A 19,422-nucleotide genomic window follows, 5' to 3' on the forward strand; every position below is an offset into this window, starting at 1 on the left:
ATCCATAAAATCTGGATCAACTGGCTCTCCACATAAAATATCTTAAAATATTTTGTAAGATACAAAATATCCTGTTCTCTTCCTCCACCAAAATTTCCTAGCTTCTGTGACCAGCAGAGTGAAATTTTGGGCTGAAAAAGATGTTCATCTTTATTTTATATTGACTGGGTAAAAATTTTGGTTTATTAAAAAAAAAAAAAAAAAAAAAAAAGACAGGGATACTTAAAAACCTCAGCCTCACATAAATCTTATGTGATTTCAGCCTCTAGAACCTAAGAGAACCAGAGAAGTGAGCTGTGGTGTTTTCAAATTTTTTTCTTTAAATCATTGAATTAAACCTATGGGTGCCTGTCTTGAGACATTATGGATGTTTTGGAAAGATTTCATCAGGGAAAAAGGTTTATGGCAATACTATAACTGGATCTATGGCATGTTTTATTGTCTCTTCTTTGTCACTGTCTCACTCCTCCTTGGAGCTTAAGCAACACTCGGCAGTGCTTTGTCAAAATCCTGTCTGCACAAAGGCAGCTATGTCCTATTGACTGAGAGACTGCAGATCTGTTTTGTGTGAAGCCACTAATGAGCTAATGTGTTGTTGCTGCTTTGGAAAGTTGATATATGTGCCCTGACACAGGCTTCAGCAGAACAGACATGGGACTGAAGCTGCTTTATTGCCCTGACCAGAGGCTTTCCCAGGAAGGAGGCAGGCACACAATGGGCACGCTAATCTACTGTACTTCTGATCTCCTCTGAATGACCTAACTGCTACAGACAAAACTCTCTGCTTATTAATCCTTGCCTATGCCCAAATCATGCTTGGTTTTGGCTAAAACTGCTTTGAAGGGTATAAATTAGCATTTTGCAGATAACTGAGTTCGTGATCCTGCTATTTAGCAGATGAGAAAGAGGATTAGGACCATCAGACAGAATGCATCTGCCATACTAGATGAAGATGATCATCATTCACAATGCAAATACAATTTTAGTAATCACAGTGTTGAAAGTTTTCATTACACACTCTGCAAAAAAAACATAGGTCAAGCAAATATCATTGATTCTTTTATTTTTTTTTTTTTAATTTCACCTTACTAAAAATTGAGAGCACTTGGCCAACAACACAGGCTCTTGGCAAGTTCACAAATATGCACAAGGCGCAGAAAAACTTGAAGGAAAAGAAAGACAGCTCTCCTATCTTTTTTCTTCCTTCTTTCAACAAATACTTTTGTTCATTGTGCCTTTATTCAAAAGTTTTGACTGTAAAATAATGAAGCGTAATAATTTTGTTAATTTGATTTTTTGTTTAATCAAAGATAAAGATACATATGAAAAGCAATGAGAACCATGAAGAACGCAGTAGTCATCACCACCCCTGTTATGACGCTGCTGCTGTTATTCTGCTCTCTTTAATACAGACCACAGACTGAGGAGAGACCTCCTGGGCTCACTCAATAAGTGCATTATATCGGCTTCTTTCGTAACTAACCATGTTCCCACTGAAAGTAGGTCAGTGTTTCACCCATTTCTCCTGACCAAAACGCTGTTCCAGACCCTGTATTTAAGCTTCTTCCAAAAGCTTCATTTATTCATGAATTGTTCAAGCTCATTTGTTCATGGGCCAAGAATATCCTCTAAGTAATTCTTTCCTTTCCCCTTAATCCCCATGACTGGCTCTCACAGATCAGTCATCATTCTCATTTTTCTGTGCTGGATAAACCAGGCCTTACCCTCCCCTCCCACAACATGAATGCTGTAATTTAATTAATCTTTCCAGAACTCTGGAGTGCAATATTGATGTCAACTCACCAGAAACCTTCACAGTGCTGGTGGTGGTGCTTCTTCTATTTTTGAAATCCTGTGAAGCAAATAAGGTTGGAAGCTTCCCAGAAAAGTTTATCAACAAGGATATCAATAGCATCCAGCTCCTTACAATCTAGAAAATTTTAGAATTGTGAATCCCTACTTTCTTGAAAATACTTTGCATAGGAAAGGGACATGGTCCTACCCAGACCTGTATTTAACTAAATAACTACTCCCATTACAGGCAATTTAATGCCTTTTTTCAGTCTTACCTGTCATTTAGCTAGAGGGCCAGGAGCTGGAAGGCAAGTTTTGCTTCCTGATTTCTCAATGCTCCAACAGCAGCATTGTTTGAAACAAGTTCAGGGATTCATCTGAAGGTAGTTGCACAGCAATACTCAAAAATCCCTTCTACATCAGCTCTCCTCTTAGCAGGTGAAATTAAGGACAAAAAAGTAGTTAAAAGGCAAATATGTTCCAAGAAAATATTAAAACAATCAAGAAAGGTATTAAATAAAAAAGAAGATTCATAAAGATAATCCAGGTTCCACTGAAAATCTTTTCTCCACATAAGAAGCAATGCGTGTTGCTTCATTCTTTAGCTAAGTTTTTAAGACATTGTTTTCCTCTTCAAGCTGAGAAAAAAATTTAATTGAACCTTGCTGATGATTTAGTCATGAAATGTGGCTAGCGATGTAAAATGGAATGTAAGAATACATAGTATTTCAAAAAGTGACAGAAACGGGTATTTCTCAAAGGAAATCTTGCATTCGAAAACGTCTCATTGTGAAGTACTTGGATGTTTGCTAAATCATTCCTGTCCTCCTTGGGGTCTAAATTGTGTGTAAAAAATACAGCTGCTTACCTATCAAGAGGGCAGGAAAACGCAACCAAGCTTCAAGGTCATGGAATACACTGCCTGACTCTAGGCACTGACTTTGCTGCCATTTGAAGACCTCTGCAGCTGGAGAAGTTTGCAAATGTAGTTACAAAGCCCCCAGGCTTCTGCAGGCAGCCTGCACAGCTGGGGGTTACCCAGAGAACATGGGAAAACCACTCCTGTTCTGACCAGTGAACTGCCTGCTGAGTCAGGATATGGCTTTTCTTCAAAGCCTGTAATCAAGAGAGCCAATTCTAGTCTATGAGAGAGCTAGCAAGATTTCTATTTTTAGTTCATTCTGGGGGCTTTAAAAATATTTGGAGGGGTCTGAAATTTGGTAGAATCCAAATTGTCTGGAAGACAATTTGTTCTCTCATTTCTTTTGGAAAAAAATTTGTATAATATCCCTCAGTTAAATATGCACCCTCAACTCTTGTAATCCTTTGTTAACACTCTTCTAATAGATGTATGATAAAAACACTCCTAACCTGTAACAAGCAAAAAAATAAACCAAAAACCTCCAAACTACCCCCCTCCAAGTTTTCTATTTGGCTCTCTCGTGTTCATAAACATAGGTTTTATGAAAACTGCTTGGTCAGTATATAACTCAGGTTTGATTAGGTGTCAATGAACAAATGGAAAATGAACACAACTTTACACATGTAGAAATCGAAAATACTCACTGGCAAGACTTGCAGTTGCAGTTGTGACTAAGAAAAAAAGGTTTAAATCATCCTTATTTGGTTTGGTTTATCTTCATCTTTATTAATCTCTATCTCAGATGAGGCTTAAAAATAGACAGAATTATATTTCTTGATAATCTGTATTTTTTAAAGCATCTTGCCCTTTGTCCCACTCTTTCTGAATTTACTGGAAAAAAGCTCCAGGAGCCATGAACTTCTACTCTCTCTATATCTCCATTATTTTCTTGGAGAGAGGCATTTCAACACAGAAAACTTTTCATGGGTTTCAAAACTTCACATCTTCAACCAAGGTGTTGAAATACCTGCTAAATATTCCTTTGTGGTCCTCAAGGAAAACACAAAGCACAGACTTTCAATGATAAACTCTAACACAAAGCAGGCTATCACAGTTTAAAAATGGAAGAGAAATGAAAGCCAAAATCAAACATGGCTAAGCTCATGTCTAAGCTTGCCTCTTGGTGAAATGAGGTAAAAGAACACAAGACAAATTAAAATTATGTCCTCCTTCACCATTTTTAAAGGACAGGTCCTGATCATTCTTGGAATGAGGGGAAAACAATGGGATCCAAGTTCAGTCTGAGGACCATCACTGTTATACAGTCTATGGTGATGCTTCTGTGCTTGCCAGTGTTTTCTTTTACATGTCTATGTTGCACCAGAACTTTATGACAGAAGGGAGTGTGACTACTTTAACCTAACCAGGAAAGATCCTGTTCCACAGACCTTAATGTTTTGAAGGGTTGCTGTAAGTGGATGAGTGTGGTTTTGTTTTAAAACACTGTTCCACAGTAATCAATGGATGAAAATTGGTTTTGGTCAAGAAATGAATCATAGAATGGTTTGTTTTTGAAGGGACCTTAAATATCATTTAGTTCCAACCCTCCTGTCATGGGCGGGGACTGCCTTCCACTAGACCAGGTTGCTTAAAACCACAACCTGGCCTTGAGCACTTGCCGAGATGAAAGAAAACATCCAAGCCTCAGAGTTGCCCCACTCGTGCTTAATGCTGGGAAAAGAATTCACCTATGTACATCTGTTTGGTAACATGGCTACTGCAATTAATTAGATTTCAATCTAATTTCTTTATTTGCTGGAGAAATCCTATGCATAAGCCATGACTCTGGCTTATATTTGTAAGACCAATGACAAGGAGAACAGTTGCTTAATGCTGACCCAAAGCAACTAAAAAAGTGAGATTCCAGCAGTAAGCAAATGATGCAGCTAGAGAGAGCACACAAAATATCCAGTACAGATGAGTGCATTACATGGCAGAAAGGGAAATTATATGGAAAATTGAGGCATTTATAATCCCTGCTTTTCTACAACTTTCAAAAAAAAAAAAAAAGTGATGTGTTTATAGTGATGTTTTCTAATTCTTATTTGAAATATTTTTTGCTCAACTTATCCTTCATTTGCACCACTTATGTGTAAGTCTGTTTCAAAAACATGCAGAACCAATGTGCTAGAAGCTTTCTTCTGCATCATACCAAGTAGTTACAGAATTATGGTAAGGTACAGTGGCAAATCTAATTAATGATTTTGAGGGAACATGTGGATTTCAAAGGAGTCAGAAAGCAATGTGTGCAACCAGCTGGTTCCCAGGGCAACACAAATTTATTTAGTTTAGAGAAGATATTGCTGATATTTCAGAATGACAAAATGAAGGTGACAGATTTCTATTACCAGTACAGAGATCCACAGAGCCTGAAAATCCTGTGAGGTTCCCAGAATTTTCTTCCTTTGGAGAAAGTAATTGAAGCTGCACCAAGCACACAAATCAACAACTCTCTGTTACATCCAGGATGAAGTAAAATCTACTGAATATTTACCTAAGTACTCAAAACTAGTGAAAGATCTTAAGGAGCCAATGGACATATTAAGCATCTTCTGAAACATTTCAGGCCATCAAAGCACACATCAGAGGGCAGAGTTTATCAGTGCCTACTGCTGCAGATGCACTTCCAGAACTTGTTTTCTGTTTCTTTTGAGTTTTGCTCCCTGTTGTCAAGAACGAACTTGAGCCCAGTGCCACGGTTCTTCTTCTCTGGCCTTTGCAGCAATCAATCATCCTGTATTTCTTATTTTTCCACTCTGTCAAAGCCCCCCATTTTTACTTGTTCTCAGCCTTCATTCTGTAACTGAGGGCTCCCCTGTATGCAACATCTTAGCCTCTACAGCCATATTATTTATCTTTCTCCTATTAGTGCACCCAAATTCATTGCAACAAAATTTGAAATCTGATCCTTTTTTCAGACCATAAACTTTGTCCTTTCCTCATCAAAAAGGCATTTGGCTGTATGCTACCCAAATTCATTCCTTTCTCAGTGACTGGAATACATGCCACTAAGTACTGGGAATAATCACAGCTACTATAATTAACTGACATTCCAGTCAGAGTTTGGGTCACCAGACTCTGAGATAGCAAAAGACAATTCTTACCTGGTGGAGCTTGAGTCGAAGAGTTTAGTGAATGACTTTAGGTAGCAAAAACTGCAGAGAGTAGAAGCAGAAAAGTAACTTAGATTGTGATGCTGCATTAGAAGGAGTAATCTCAGAATTAACATTTCTGACATAGAAGGACAAATCTTGCTCTTATAGTTACATCCTAAGTCAAGACTGATGAACCAAGAAAAAATTTGTGGGGAATTCTATGGAAGAAGGTACTAAGGAGTCCTGGACTAATCTGGGTGTATCGGCAGAGAAGCTGCAATGGCCACCAGAGCTGAAATGAGAAATGATGACCTGACACCACAAAAAATAAGGAGGCCTAGACACAGACCAAGTTTGCTCTGTTTGGTCCGGAATAAATGCAACAGAGGGGATTATTCCAAAGTATCTTACTGTCATCAGATAAATACTTTCAGGCCACAAGATCATGCTTTGGAGACCATAAAGGCAATAAAAAAATAGAGAGAAAACTCTGCTGGCCTGTCCCACTGGTGTCTTAAGCTGACAACAGGCATGCTACAAATACACATAAATCATATGAATACCAGCTTTTATAGATCACTTTTTGCTGTCTAAGGGAAAAGTGAAATCACAGTGAGGATCCCCATCATGAATGAAGGGCATTGAAGTGGCCTACACGTGCCCTGGTATTGCCAGATGACATCATAGCATAGCTCAAGATGGATTTCACATGGATGGAAAGCACTGTTTAATTTCAAAAGTGTAGGTATCTAACAACTCTAAGACTTGCTTCATGGACGTGAAAAGAAATGTTTACTTTTGCTAGCAATTACTTGACTTTCCCAATTATCCTGAAAAATGACCTCATTGTAGCACATAAATGTGCATTGGAGACTCTGTATGTAAGCTATAAAAAATATGGCTTTTAAAAATAGATATGCAACAGGACTGAGATACTTGAGCCCCAGACACATGCAGTAGTGTGAATAAAAGGAACTTTTCTAGAGTTGTTACCAACCAAACCACACTGAACACTTACAAAAACATAAGACCATCTCCCAGAGTGTTTATAATGGTATCTGGCTTATTTGCAGATAACCAGCCAGGAAGGAGTAAAAAGACCAAGCCTTTGCACTGTCTGAGAAACAAGTCTTTACTTACAACTTCCTCCTACAGCCCTTAGACAGCTCTCACTGTTTGCTTTGTGCTGGCACTTTGTTCTGCTTCACCTTGCCAGCACATAGATAAGGTCGTGGGATGGGACTTCTGGGATCAGAAACAATCTGACCTATTGCCTCTCTCAGGCTCTAAACTAAACATAAATAAATAACCTGGGGTTTTCATTAATTCAATTTACCTTTAAAATTCTCTGCAGGTGACGTTTAGTCATTCCTTGTTGCAGATTTGGTAGGAAGGGAACAGCTGTAATGTTCTCCTGTGCAAAGGTATTAGGGGCCTCATACACAGTTTGAAAGGTTGACAGGGCTTCTGCATTTACCATCATGGCAAGCGCTGTTTGAAAGTACATTTTTTGGACAAGAGGCTTGTGATAGAAACTATCATAAATCTAAGTGAATGCCTGCCTGAAATAAAATGAGCTTACCTGTGTGTGAGCTGCCATAAAGTGAAGAGGCTAACAGACATTTCCTATGAATTTCTTTTTTTTTACTTGCAACCCTCCATCCTACTCCATTCAGCCATAGCCTGTTTTGTAAATCCTATGAATTGAATCTGTGCAAATTAGGAAAGAGTGGGCAAAGGCTAAAGGACAATCAGTGATTCCAGCTAGAAACTCCTCACAGTCCTCAGCAGCCTAAGAGAGCCACGTAGGCAGTAGGTGCATGCATGCGCAATACGTGTGTGTGAAAAAAATGGGTTATGAATCAGCCTACTAAATATTTATAGGGTTCAGATCAGTCCTGTAGGTATTCATTCTTGCATGAGACATTGCATATATTTTCCCAAATAAAATAATACAGTGGAGACTGACGGGATAAACTCATGGGTGGCACTGAAAAGTATGATGCAAACATAAGCTTTCACTACTGTCACCTTCTAATGCCTCTCTGTAAAATATTAAAAGGAAAAATTATCATCAAAAGAAGTTTGCATGCAAGGTTTTGACAGAGCCGGTTAATATGCACAGTTGTCCCAATAAATCATTAAATGTGTTTGCAGTGAATTCGCAAATCACTATGTAAGGCATTGAAATAACTGGCACTACTGTTTTGGCTCTGTTACCAGTTTTACATCAGGGAATTATTTTCCATTTTTTTTCCTCTAAGTCGCTGTAATCATGTGCTGCAGTTGAATCTAAACTGAATGGCATGCACAATAAATGTGCTCCCTCACTGAGATCATGCAAGCACTGTAAAATGTAAAAGAAAACAGTGGAAGGCACTGAAGTGGTTCACACTGTGACCTTTCATAAACGGAGAAAAATAGCAGAAGAGCAAAATTTGTCAGATTTATCTGCTCCTTTTGGCTCAGTAACAGAGACTATGTTTGCTTGTCTTGTGAGGACATCTATGGTGCAGGAAGAAGCCTTACCTGAGCAGAAAAGAAATCCCAACTAGAAGGCTTCTTTCATCCACTCACAGATGCAACTCCGCTGTGCTTTTTTTACAGAATCTTCCATCCAAAGTGATGACTCTTTATGTCAAAGGAGTCACTGAAGAGAGCAGACACTGACTTGCAAAGTAAGCAACTTGCTTGGAGACTAAAGACTCATTCTGTAACTCAACAGCAATCCTGCGTGTCACAGCTCTGTTATTGCTTGATCTTATGCTATGTAAAATCCACAAATCTTAGAAAACAAAATATCTACAAATGCCAGAAGGGACATTAGCATCTCTCAGTCTCTTCCAAATGTAAACAGCTACATATCAAAAGCTAATCTTACAAAGTGCCCTTATCAGTGTTTAAAAACAATCAGGATGCTATACCACAAGGTTATCTGCTTTCAGTTGATTTTGGTTCTTGTATTAACAACAAATACACAGAGCAGGCCAGAGGAAAGTGAGTTGGACCAGCCCAGAGAAGACCTGGTTTCTGCTCCCAAATATGCTTCCTGTACAAGACAGACTCTACCATGAGCACCACTGAGCAACTATTACTGTCCCTGGTTAATTATTAATCTGATCAAGTCTGACTGTATTATAGGACAGGTGATCTCTTTGGCAAGCTTTAGAGTAAAACCAATGCAAAGTGACAAGGCTGATTGCTGTAGTGAGGAGGTATTAGCAAAAGCCCAGTTCTCCATGTTTCTTACCCTCCACAACTGTCCTTCAGGTGAAGCAAACAAAAAAAAACCCACCCTAGTTTTCATAATGCTATATAATCTTTTGACATCCTATTTGACATCTCCATGCTCACAATTTTTAAGATGTAAAATTATGTACATTGACTGAAAATGCATACATCAGTTTATTTATAGTTAATACACACACATTTACACAAAGGCTTGCAGAGCTTATTTTTTGTAGTTTTCACTGCATATTAAGAAAACATTACAATCATTCTCTGCTTTGTAATGGAAATATACTCTTCTAAAACAATGGTTTACTTCTGAAAAACAGGAGCTAAAAATACTAAGCTCTTCTGATTTAACTGTATTTCTCTCTTTCAGATTATTCCTAATTTTATTTTCCAAAGGAAAACTAAACCACTAAAAGTAAATAGCTGGAAGCCTGTTTTTCTCATTTGGTCATATACATACCTGCCTGTTTCTCAATTCCTCAATTCTGCTACTTCTTTTCTTCCATACTGATGCTCCTTTTGGTAAAATGAATTCAGGTTCATAGGAAAAAAATAGGTTGGAAGAGACCTAAGGAGGTCAGCTACTCCAACTTCCTCAGAGCAACACCTTTTTCAGTGTGGGGTCTGGTCTGGTTGAGGTTCGAAAAGCCTCAAGGAGGGATTGATTTTTCATGGTGCTTTGCCACTCTCATGATGAAGATACATTCCTTGTATCCAAACACAATTTCCTTTGTTACAAATCATGATCATTGCCTCTTGTCTGTCTGCTATGGTGTCTTTCTGAGAGTCTGAAAAAATCTCCAGAAACTTCCTTGGATAATGGATGATGGCAACTGGATCCCCTCAACCACCCATAACTAAGGAAACCAGGTTCCATCTGGTTCAATAGTTCTTAGAACCTCTCATGCTCTGGCCTTCTAACCATTGTAACAGCTCTTCTCTGGACTTGCTCCAGTTCATCACTTTCCTTACTGGGGTCTCAACACTACACAGCTTTTCAGATGCAGCTGCTGGAATTCACCTACAAAGTCAGCTGGAATAGCTCAGCTCCTCGGTGAGGTCTAAAGAACTTTTCCTGCAGCAGGTTATGGAGCTCTCCTGCACTTCCATCCAGTGAAGACCTACAGGTACTGTAACTTCTGGCAAAAGGTAGGTACAACTTTCAGCCATGTCTGGACAGGAGTGTTTATCTTCTGATCTGGATCCTATTAAAAGGGTCCTTATCTATGACCTTAAGGCTAATGTTCAGGCACCTGTCTCTTGTATCTTGATTTAAAATCATTCCCATTACAGTCCAAAGAAGTTTACCTGCTGCTCAAGGAGAACTCCAGAAGTCCAACTGCCCCAAGAGCCTGGGAAGTTGTTACAGGGCTGAAGGCAAAACTGCCCATATAAAATAGCTAAATACAAACCTGCTAAGAATATGCCATGTCCCTGACTTGTTCATGCCAGAAAGCACCACAAATCCATTGGAATGCAGTAAAAGCAATAATAATAAACAAAACATTTCATCTTCAAGGAGGGACCCAAACCAGAAAAGCAAGGCTACATTATTTGCCTATGCCCTGGTCCCATAGTTTGTAACAGGAATACCAAGGGGCCAAATGAGTGGTGTTGCAAGTCTTGCCCTAAGGACTGAAGTAGCTAAACAGATCATCTGCAAATGGCTATAAATAACCCACATGTTGATCTTCAGCTTCCTGCAGCCTGCGCCAGTATAAGAAATGGCTCCAGGAATAATTCCAGAAAAAAGCCATGTCCACTTGCTGATTTCCATTCTGCTTTTTGCTTTCACATCCACTTTCAGATAAAATTGCTCCTGTTGGAATTCTCTAGCATATTGCAATGCTGTGAAAAATCATATTGCTGCTCTGTTTCTTCTGCCTTTGAAAAGAACAACAATCCAGACATTACCATCTTGAAGTGCTTTTCATCCACTTGGTCAATGGGTTTGAATGGAGTCTGACACAACGTTTCTATTCTGCAGAACAATATTGTAAGAACCCTTATCACTTCACGTGTTTTGTGAGTCCCATAACGCTCATTCCAACCCCATTTGCTGTAAATTTCTTCCATAAATCTTCAGTGTAACTTTCCTCAAGCCAGCATTACATTCCCCAGCACCCTCTGCCACAGAAAAAAACACTTTGAGCATCTCCATTGGTAAATCTACCGATTGAACGAAACCAATTGCAGAGTCAATATGAAAAAGTCCAATGGCAATATAGGAAGTCAGGAAACACGGGACAGATCCACCAGAAATTACTGGGGGGAAAATCAAATGCTTGTATGGAAAGTGTTGTAATTTAGTTTTATTCCAGGTCTAAAAGTGGAAAAACTTAAAGCTTCATACTACTTTACAGCAGTGCCGTTCAATGTCTGCCAATGTTTCCATTATGAACTGCAATTTTCAGGGGTTTATAACTCAGCCATAAAAATTTGCTTTGGTATGAAGCTAGAAATAAAAGCTCTCCACCCAAAAAAATAATTCTCCTCCCTGCCCCCAACCCCCTTTTTTTTAAAGCAGAGAGTTAAAATGGATTTTGTTATTTTTAAGCCAACTCACTTTAAAAAAGGTAAATTTTTTTGTTACTTTTAGTACTATCACAAACTGTAGATGATCTTGGGGGATTTGGAGTTACACCATATGACAAACCACATACAATTCACAATCAATACACTTTTTGCAAGAGGGCAAAACTCTTTTTGGTTTGCATTAAAAATGCAAACAACATTCCTAAGAAGTGGGCAGTGGTTATTCTGTGCAACTTTGCTATTGCAAGATCTCATCCAGGTGCCTCTAACCCAGTTAAACATTGAGCAATAAAAATTATATAGACCTACAAAACATGACATAAGGCAAGGTGGAAGAACTTAGATTTCATCTAGGACCTGAATATCAAGGAATAAGTGACAACTATTTCCCTAATATGAAAAACAGAAAAAAAATTGAGAGGAGGATGGTGATCAGGTTCACCTCAAAAAGCGTAGTAAAAAAAAGGTTTATCTGCAAGAATGAAGTTTTAAGTTACATGTTGGGAAATTCATATGGCAGCGAAGTCATGCAGTGGAATCACCCTCATATTGACCTGGTCATATTAGCAAATATTCCTCTTGAGGCTGGATAATCACTTTGAAGTTGTTGGTGAAATGTAGCACTCAAACACAGGTTACTCACATACAGCACTCAGATACATACCCCAAGGTTTTATGACCACTTAAAAAAACCCCAAATTATCTTTTTTACTGAAGATAATTTGCATTTGTTTTTTTCCTTTGCTTTGGATTTCTAGAGTTTTTAGAGCATATTTTCAATTTTCATGCAATTCAGATTAAAAACTTGAAATGACAATAAGTAGAAATTTTCACAGTCATGACTTTAAATGAGCCACAGCTTTATGAAATACATGACAGAATCATGACATTTGCAATGAAATGCCAGAAGTTTTTAGCTCTGCATTTAGTCCATTATGCAGCTGGCTTACTTTCCACATTTTATTTGGGACAGAGCAACTAAACAGAGCAGTTTCCCTTTTATTTTTAGTGTATCTTTTGTTTCACTTTGCTAAACAAACATACCTTTCAAGTGTCTTTTTACCACCAACTTCTCAACTTTTCACCAAATAATTAAACCCTATAGATCCAAACAGCAGTTATCCACACCAGTTGAACCGAATTTGGGAATCAACTTTTTCAGTCTTTTGAGAAAGAATGCAGAACTTCTGAAATTTTAAGCAAGAAATATTTGCTGGCTTCTAGTCCTTTATTTGGTGGCTTATCACAAAGGCTGGGAGTTTAATACAGTGTAAAAACACTGATTTATAATTTGAAAGATTACAAAGCTTTGAAAAGCTTCTGACCATGTTTAAAATTTGGCTGAAAATGCACTTTATTTAATGCACATCACATAAATTTTAAATATTTCTGATTCTTTCCTAAAGAGAAGCTTATCTCTAAGTGGTGGCTGGGGAAAATACTGTTATCTTCTGCTCTCTCAAAAGCTTCTGACATTTTCTACTGCCCCTCTTGCCCCTTAAGTATTACATCTTCTCTGAAATGTGGTTATGTCACCCAGAGCCTTTTCCTCTGAAGGTTATTCACCATCTCTGCTGTTCTCCCTCACCCCCTCCAGCATCATGCCTGATATCTCTGATATCTGATTCCCAAGTACTGACTTCCAACTTCAAACACTGTTCTGGCTTCCCTCTTTATTCACTGCTTTTGATCCTATAAAACAAACAAACAAACAAACAAACAAACAAACAAACAAACAAACAACTCCCAAACTAACCCACAAAACAGAACAGTAGTACATGTCATTTGTCTTCCAAGAAGGTAAAATCCTCTGGGATCCTGTTTTCCATCCATGCATACTGCTATGACAGCTCACCTCTCAGTGTGCATCAGGTCTCAGTTTGCAACACCGGATCAAAACACACTCAAGACCTGGAGGTTTTGTCTCTGCATCTGGGCTGTGCCAGGAAAGCCCAGCTTATCTCTGAGTGAATGGGCAACATCACCACCTACTTGCATGTTTGCACCACCACCCAAACTCAAAGCATGTTAACAGGCTGATGTTACTCTGGTGTTGACCTCACATGTGATGCCCTGGTCGTCCATGTGCCAATTCTGCCCCTGCAGGCCGAAGAAACTTGAACATTTGGCTCCTGCCCTTCCATTCTCAGTTCTGCTCTGAGTCCAAAACACTGTTCACACAAAACAGACATGAAGAGACCTGGGCTCCAAGCAGAAAACACTTTGGGAAGGGACTAGATAAACTCTTCCCAGAAAAGACCAAAGGGAACCTAGGGTGAGCAGCTAAATAATCTGGCTTTAACAACCTTTGACAGTACAGACTACAGTGAAAGTTTGGGTTTGCCTTGAAACAGTTCAGTCAACTGCTCTGAGAACAAAGTTCTCTTGCAAAAACATGGGTTTAAGTATAAGGCGCCAGACTTGGTGCACTTACCTGGTAAAAACAGTGCACAAAGTCCATGCGCCATCAAACACATGATGACTAAGCTTGGATTTCCACAGTGAAGTCACAGAGCTGCACAGATTCCTCTGCTGTGGATCCTGCTTTGGACAGTGCTCCAGAGAGCACAGTGCTGCAGTACCCACACTGCTCCATGCTCCACACAGGACTCAGTGCCCCCAGGCTGCCCTCACTCCTCATTTTCCCCTTCCCACCAAGATTTTAACAAAATAGACAGCAGGCTGTAGTAGCTACACAAAGTCTGATTTTTCAGTCTAACACTTGAAGTTCCCTAGACCACATCTCACCTCCAGCAAAGGAATTTTCAAGACAAGTAACAAAATGAAGCAATACTATTAAAACCAGCCTTTGGGTGTGTTACAAGTCATGCTGCTGATGACTGAGTAATTTTAATCACCTTTAGAGCCCTGCAACGTCCCTGAAATAACGCAAAATGTTATTCTGAAATTGAATTTTTATGCAGGAAGCAAGAAAAACAGACTTTCTAATTTACCAAACTTACAACTATGATTAGGACTATAATGGTGGGTCAGAATGTTCTGATTACATCAGTGGGTCTATAATTAGCCCCTAACTCTGTTTGTGAGGGAGTAAGAACATCTTTCAGCTTGCCAGTAGTGGCTATATGAGTTTGAACACAAGTGCCCCCTCTCCAGCTGTCATCATTATGCCACCATTTCACCTACGTTCTTTTGAGGCTTCTAAGAAAATAATAATTAAAAACATACTACTGAACTTTTTGACATCATCTGTACTATCCAGGAGAAGCAGATCCTCAGATGACATGCTACTGGTCAAGCCCCCAGTAGCTCCACTCATGTAAGGACATTGTATTTTGTATTTTGTATTTTTGTATCTGATGTATTTTGGCACAGTTCAACTGGTCCTAAATGAGTTCCACAAATTAACAGAAGGAACTGACACAGACAACTCTGCTCTGCTCTGTATAGCATTAACACGCCCTCCTAATTATTTATTGAAAGAACACTTTATTTTCCTGCGGCTGCCCTAAAACCAAGTCCCTCCAAGGTGGTCTCCATCCAGTGCCTGGAGCTGGATATTAAGCTGCTTTTGAATGCCTGAAAGTTCTGCCTGCTGCCATCAGCTAACCTGACCAGGTCTGGCTGGCCAGCCAGAAGATAAATGTGTTCAGAGCTCTGGAGATTATGTTGGGCACAAATGTAGGAACACAGTTTGTGCCATTTAGTTGTCTCAGTAAGCCAAAACACAGCTTTGATGACAAGAGACATCGGCACACGCAGATGTCCAAGTAAATTGTTATAACACACTCAGTTGTGGTTGTAGCACTGGAGGGAATTTGACAAAGTCAAATGAAGCCCATCCTTCTTAGTTCCACTTCAGAATTTGATTAAGTATAAAGGGAAGGTTTTAAAGAAAGTGCAGTGAGTTAAATTTAAGTTACTTGAGGTAATTACAGTAATTTTTTAAACCTACTTGAATAGTGACTACTATGGAGGAACACTGTACTAAGCTTTGACCTTGAGTTTCACTCCAAGAAGGGAATGACACTGATTTAAAATACTACGACATCCAGCAAGCAAAACAAGTACACACAATAGCAAGATCATAGATGAGGATCTATGCTATAACTTCTGCTGTAAGTGTAATGTAACCTGTTGTGGCAGCCCACTAAAGTCCTGTGGTTAAAAATATGATGTCTGAAGCAGCTTTGTCAATATCATTTCCTGTTAAAGAACACAGACTATTACAACTAAAAAAAAAAGAGCCAGTATTTTCTGAAAAAATAATTTTTCCAAATTCATATATTTCTAAAGAAATAATTTAAATTATTTTAAAGATGCGAAGACAAGAATATTTACCTGTATTACTCTGTCTTCCACTTATCTTCCCTTATATCAATTTTCCCAGGTAAAAGGAAAGCGCTAGAAGAGAAATGACGACAAGAATCCCCAAAGGAATCAAGAACCTTTGTGGCTTTTGAAGATAAAATAAAACTTTTCCATGGTGAAAGGAAGGCTGTTGGGAGGGAGTGAGAGAAGAAAAACTTTGGTGAAGCAAATTTAAAAAAAACACCCCAAACTGACAAAACAGAAATTGTTGCACCATTAGCTGCATTTCAAATCTCATATAATAAGGGCAGCCAGCCTGCAAATCTGGAAGGGAATTCGGCCCATGTTATTGGTGGATGATTTCAACATAGCCCCACGGGAAACGCATTTAAAGATCCATATGTTTGCTTGGCACCAAACCAAGTTCCATTAAATAACACTGTATTCAGCTACACAACAAATTTACTTACCATACATTTCATATGAGAACTAATTTGTTTGATAGCAATATTGCTGATGTTTATATTGGTTTACTGTAATGAAAACAGTATTTTCCAAACTATGAACAAATGCATACCAGTAGTTTTAGAGTAGCTTAACCAAAATACTAGTAGTACTTCAAGAAGGGAATTTATACAATATGTACATTTCTCAGTGCTGTTCATACCAAAGATAGTAAGGGGGTTCCACTATGAGGATGGAACTTGCTTTTGTCACCAGCAGAGCTGATCTAAGTCCCTTTGTGGGCCATGGGGGAGCTGCGGAGGCCAGCAGGACTACAGGCAATTCCAGGCTTAACAGCTTGCTGGGTCCAAAAATGACTTCAGGAAAACAAAATATTCAGAGCTGGTGGAGTGGAGCATGACACAAGGCTCTCACTTCTCATGACATTACAGAAATTATGAAGGCAATCATTTAAGTGAATGTTAAACCCCTAACTGCAAATATGAAACCAAGGGCCTTTATATAAAATGTGAAATTCACGTACCATCATCTACTTGGTCAACAAAGCTGCCAAATATTTTCATATACACAAAAACATTGACAACCGAGTTGTGCTATAAAAACATTAAATCATCTTGAGGATTTCACTCAGTAATTCCATGCGGTCTGGCATTAATCAGTTGGACATCTTCAGAAAAAATATATTTCCTTAGTAAGGAAAAAAATCTAGTTCTTCCAATAAAGTCACCTTCAGTGCTTCAAATGTTTGTATTTTTGCTTAGAGAGGCATCTTTTAAAAAAAACCCAACAACTGAGAAGGAGCCAAGGATGATTTAATGATGCACTTACTGAAATCTCTGCAAATTGTCTTTTTTGTCAGCTTTTGATATACAAAATCTGCCCTGGCACTTCCAATATTAATATTCATTCTTTTCACCAGCACGGTTCTGACTTCTGGTTATCATTCATGCTAAATTATAAATACAAACAGAAGCAGAGGCCATATTGTTTCCAAAAATGTATGAATATAATATTATAAATTCTGTCAGCACTATTTGCCATCCAGTTCATTTCTCAGGAAATTATGTTAAATTAGCATGTAGCACTCCCCACCACCTCTGTACAGGCTGGAAGTGACCACAGTACAAAAATCTGTATGGTTCCAAGTGTAAATCTGATGTGATGTGTCATGAAATGAAATGTTTCTCCACAGGCTGACTGCTTGAAAGGAGAGGGAACCTACTTCTAAACAAGCCTCTACCCCCTTCCCAAACCAGTGGGGAAGGAAAGGGGGCAGTCAGACCTGTAAGTCTTAGAGTAAACTGAAAGTCCTAACTGAAAAATACTCTGTTGCAAACCAAAGAAAAATTTAATTCTATTTCTGAACCCCGAGTTCCTCACTGACCATTTATTTAGCCAACTTAAGAGTAACCTGTTCAGTAGAAACAGTGAAAAACATTAATTTCTTTGAAAAAAGCAGACTCGAGGCTTAAGTCAAAATCAGTCTCTGGGTAAACCTGACTTAAACTACCATGTATTTGGAAAAATCCTAGTGATGAAAATGCCATAGTTCTTGTCCAGAAGGTTATCAGTCAGCCATTAATATTTCTGCAGTGCAAAGACAATGAAGGGAAGCTCTGTTTTAAGAGTAGATGAAGTTAGTTGCCTAAATCATGCATTGCATTGACCTGCAAGGTATTCCAACTTCCACTTCATAAAAAGGGAAACACAAAAGAGAGTCTCTCCTCTGATACATAAACATACCTTTTGTGGACTAGTGATTAGCAACAGAAACTATGGAAGGGGAGCATGGTTAGCATTCGACCATTCTTATTAGTCTGAAAGCATTAAATCACTGCCTTGGCAATTTTGGCCTATTAGTGTGACTAAGATTCATAACTATTTTGGCCGCTCCTCACAACACCATAGCTAAATTAAGAACTTCACCTCAAATCCTCCAAACTCAAACAAAACAAACTCCATCTTTGAAGACAGGCTTTCTACATAGATCCATCAGTGGGAACCATAGGCTCTAAGGCAGCAGAATTCATATTCACGTGTTTGAGTATCAGTATTTGGCTGATAAAATGCAGAAAGCATTTTTTCTGCTAAGATCAACTATGGTAGCAGGTAACACTTGCAATCTGATTAATTTCTGCATATTTTAAAAGTCAGGAAGCAGCAGAAGTAATATTTTTATAAATTTTCTACTGTATACATGACATAATGTCTTGATGGCTTGCTTGAGTCAAACCATGATCTGCCATACTTGATGCCTATCACTGTACATTGTTTGTGGTGACAAACACCTTTAGCCAACCAAGAGAGCACAAGCAAGCAATTAATCCTTCTATGCTCTCATTAGGAGTTGCAGACTATTAGATTATTACTGCTTCACGTTGCATTTAATTTAACACAGTAACTATTTCTAAGAAGCAGGGTAAAATATTCACCACCAGTGAAATACTGGCCCTTTGAAGTGGTGGAAGGTTCTACGTACACTCTCTGGGTCTATTTTGACAATCTTCACTGTGTATTAAGACACAGGTTACAAAGCCTTGTTGGCTTTGTAAAAATTCTTATTGGCTTTGTTGTCTGGAATCGTGACAAATTACAAATTCCTTGTCATTAGCAATTAATGGTTCAAGAGTAATGTTTAACACTCATTGCACAACTTTTTTTAAGCACTTAATAAGGAGATACCAACTTTTCCTTGCATTTTTAAGGATCCTACATATTCACACACTGAACCTACAGAAGGTTTTAGGTGCCTCCTCACCAGAGCAGTGCCTACAGCCCTCACATACTTTACAGAAGAGTGGGATTTCTGTCCTTCGAGCTGACAAAACTTATCTTGATGACAGCAGGTTTGCTATGGTACTCAGGCTCAACGCCATGCCATGGGGAGTAAGAGGCCTTCCTGGATTGATGCCACTGGCTCTTCTAAATTATGATTTTTCAATCTAACTCTTCAGTTAACAGAGAACTCACCCAATGCACAGCTGGGTGCTAAGTCACAGTGCAGTGTGCAGAGAAATATTTGACCAGATGTGATATTGAAATTGGAACTGATAGATTCTCTTCTGAGTAGTCATATCAGGTTCACACAGTGGAAGAGGATTT

At 38.7% G+C, this 19,422-nt stretch overlaps 1 long non-coding RNA gene across 1 annotated transcript; it reads right to left on the minus strand.

Moving 5' to 3' along the window:
- Nucleotides 1-1,046: 1,046 nt before the first annotated feature.
- On the minus strand, nt 1,047-15,638 carry LOC127059368 (uncharacterized). The gene is made up of 3 exons (XR_007777069.1): nt 8,341-15,638; nt 5,821-5,871; nt 1,047-5,140 (listed from the first exon to the last, which is right to left on the minus strand). It is a non-coding gene; the product is annotated as an uncharacterized LOC127059368 (long non-coding RNA).
- Nucleotides 15,639-19,422: the final 3,784 nt, after the last annotated feature.

Source organism: Serinus canaria, chromosome 3 (genome assembly GCF_022539315.1).
Source record: "Serinus canaria isolate serCan28SL12 chromosome 3, serCan2020, whole genome shotgun sequence".
NCBI lineage: Eukaryota > Metazoa > Chordata > Aves > Passeriformes > Fringillidae > Serinus > Serinus canaria.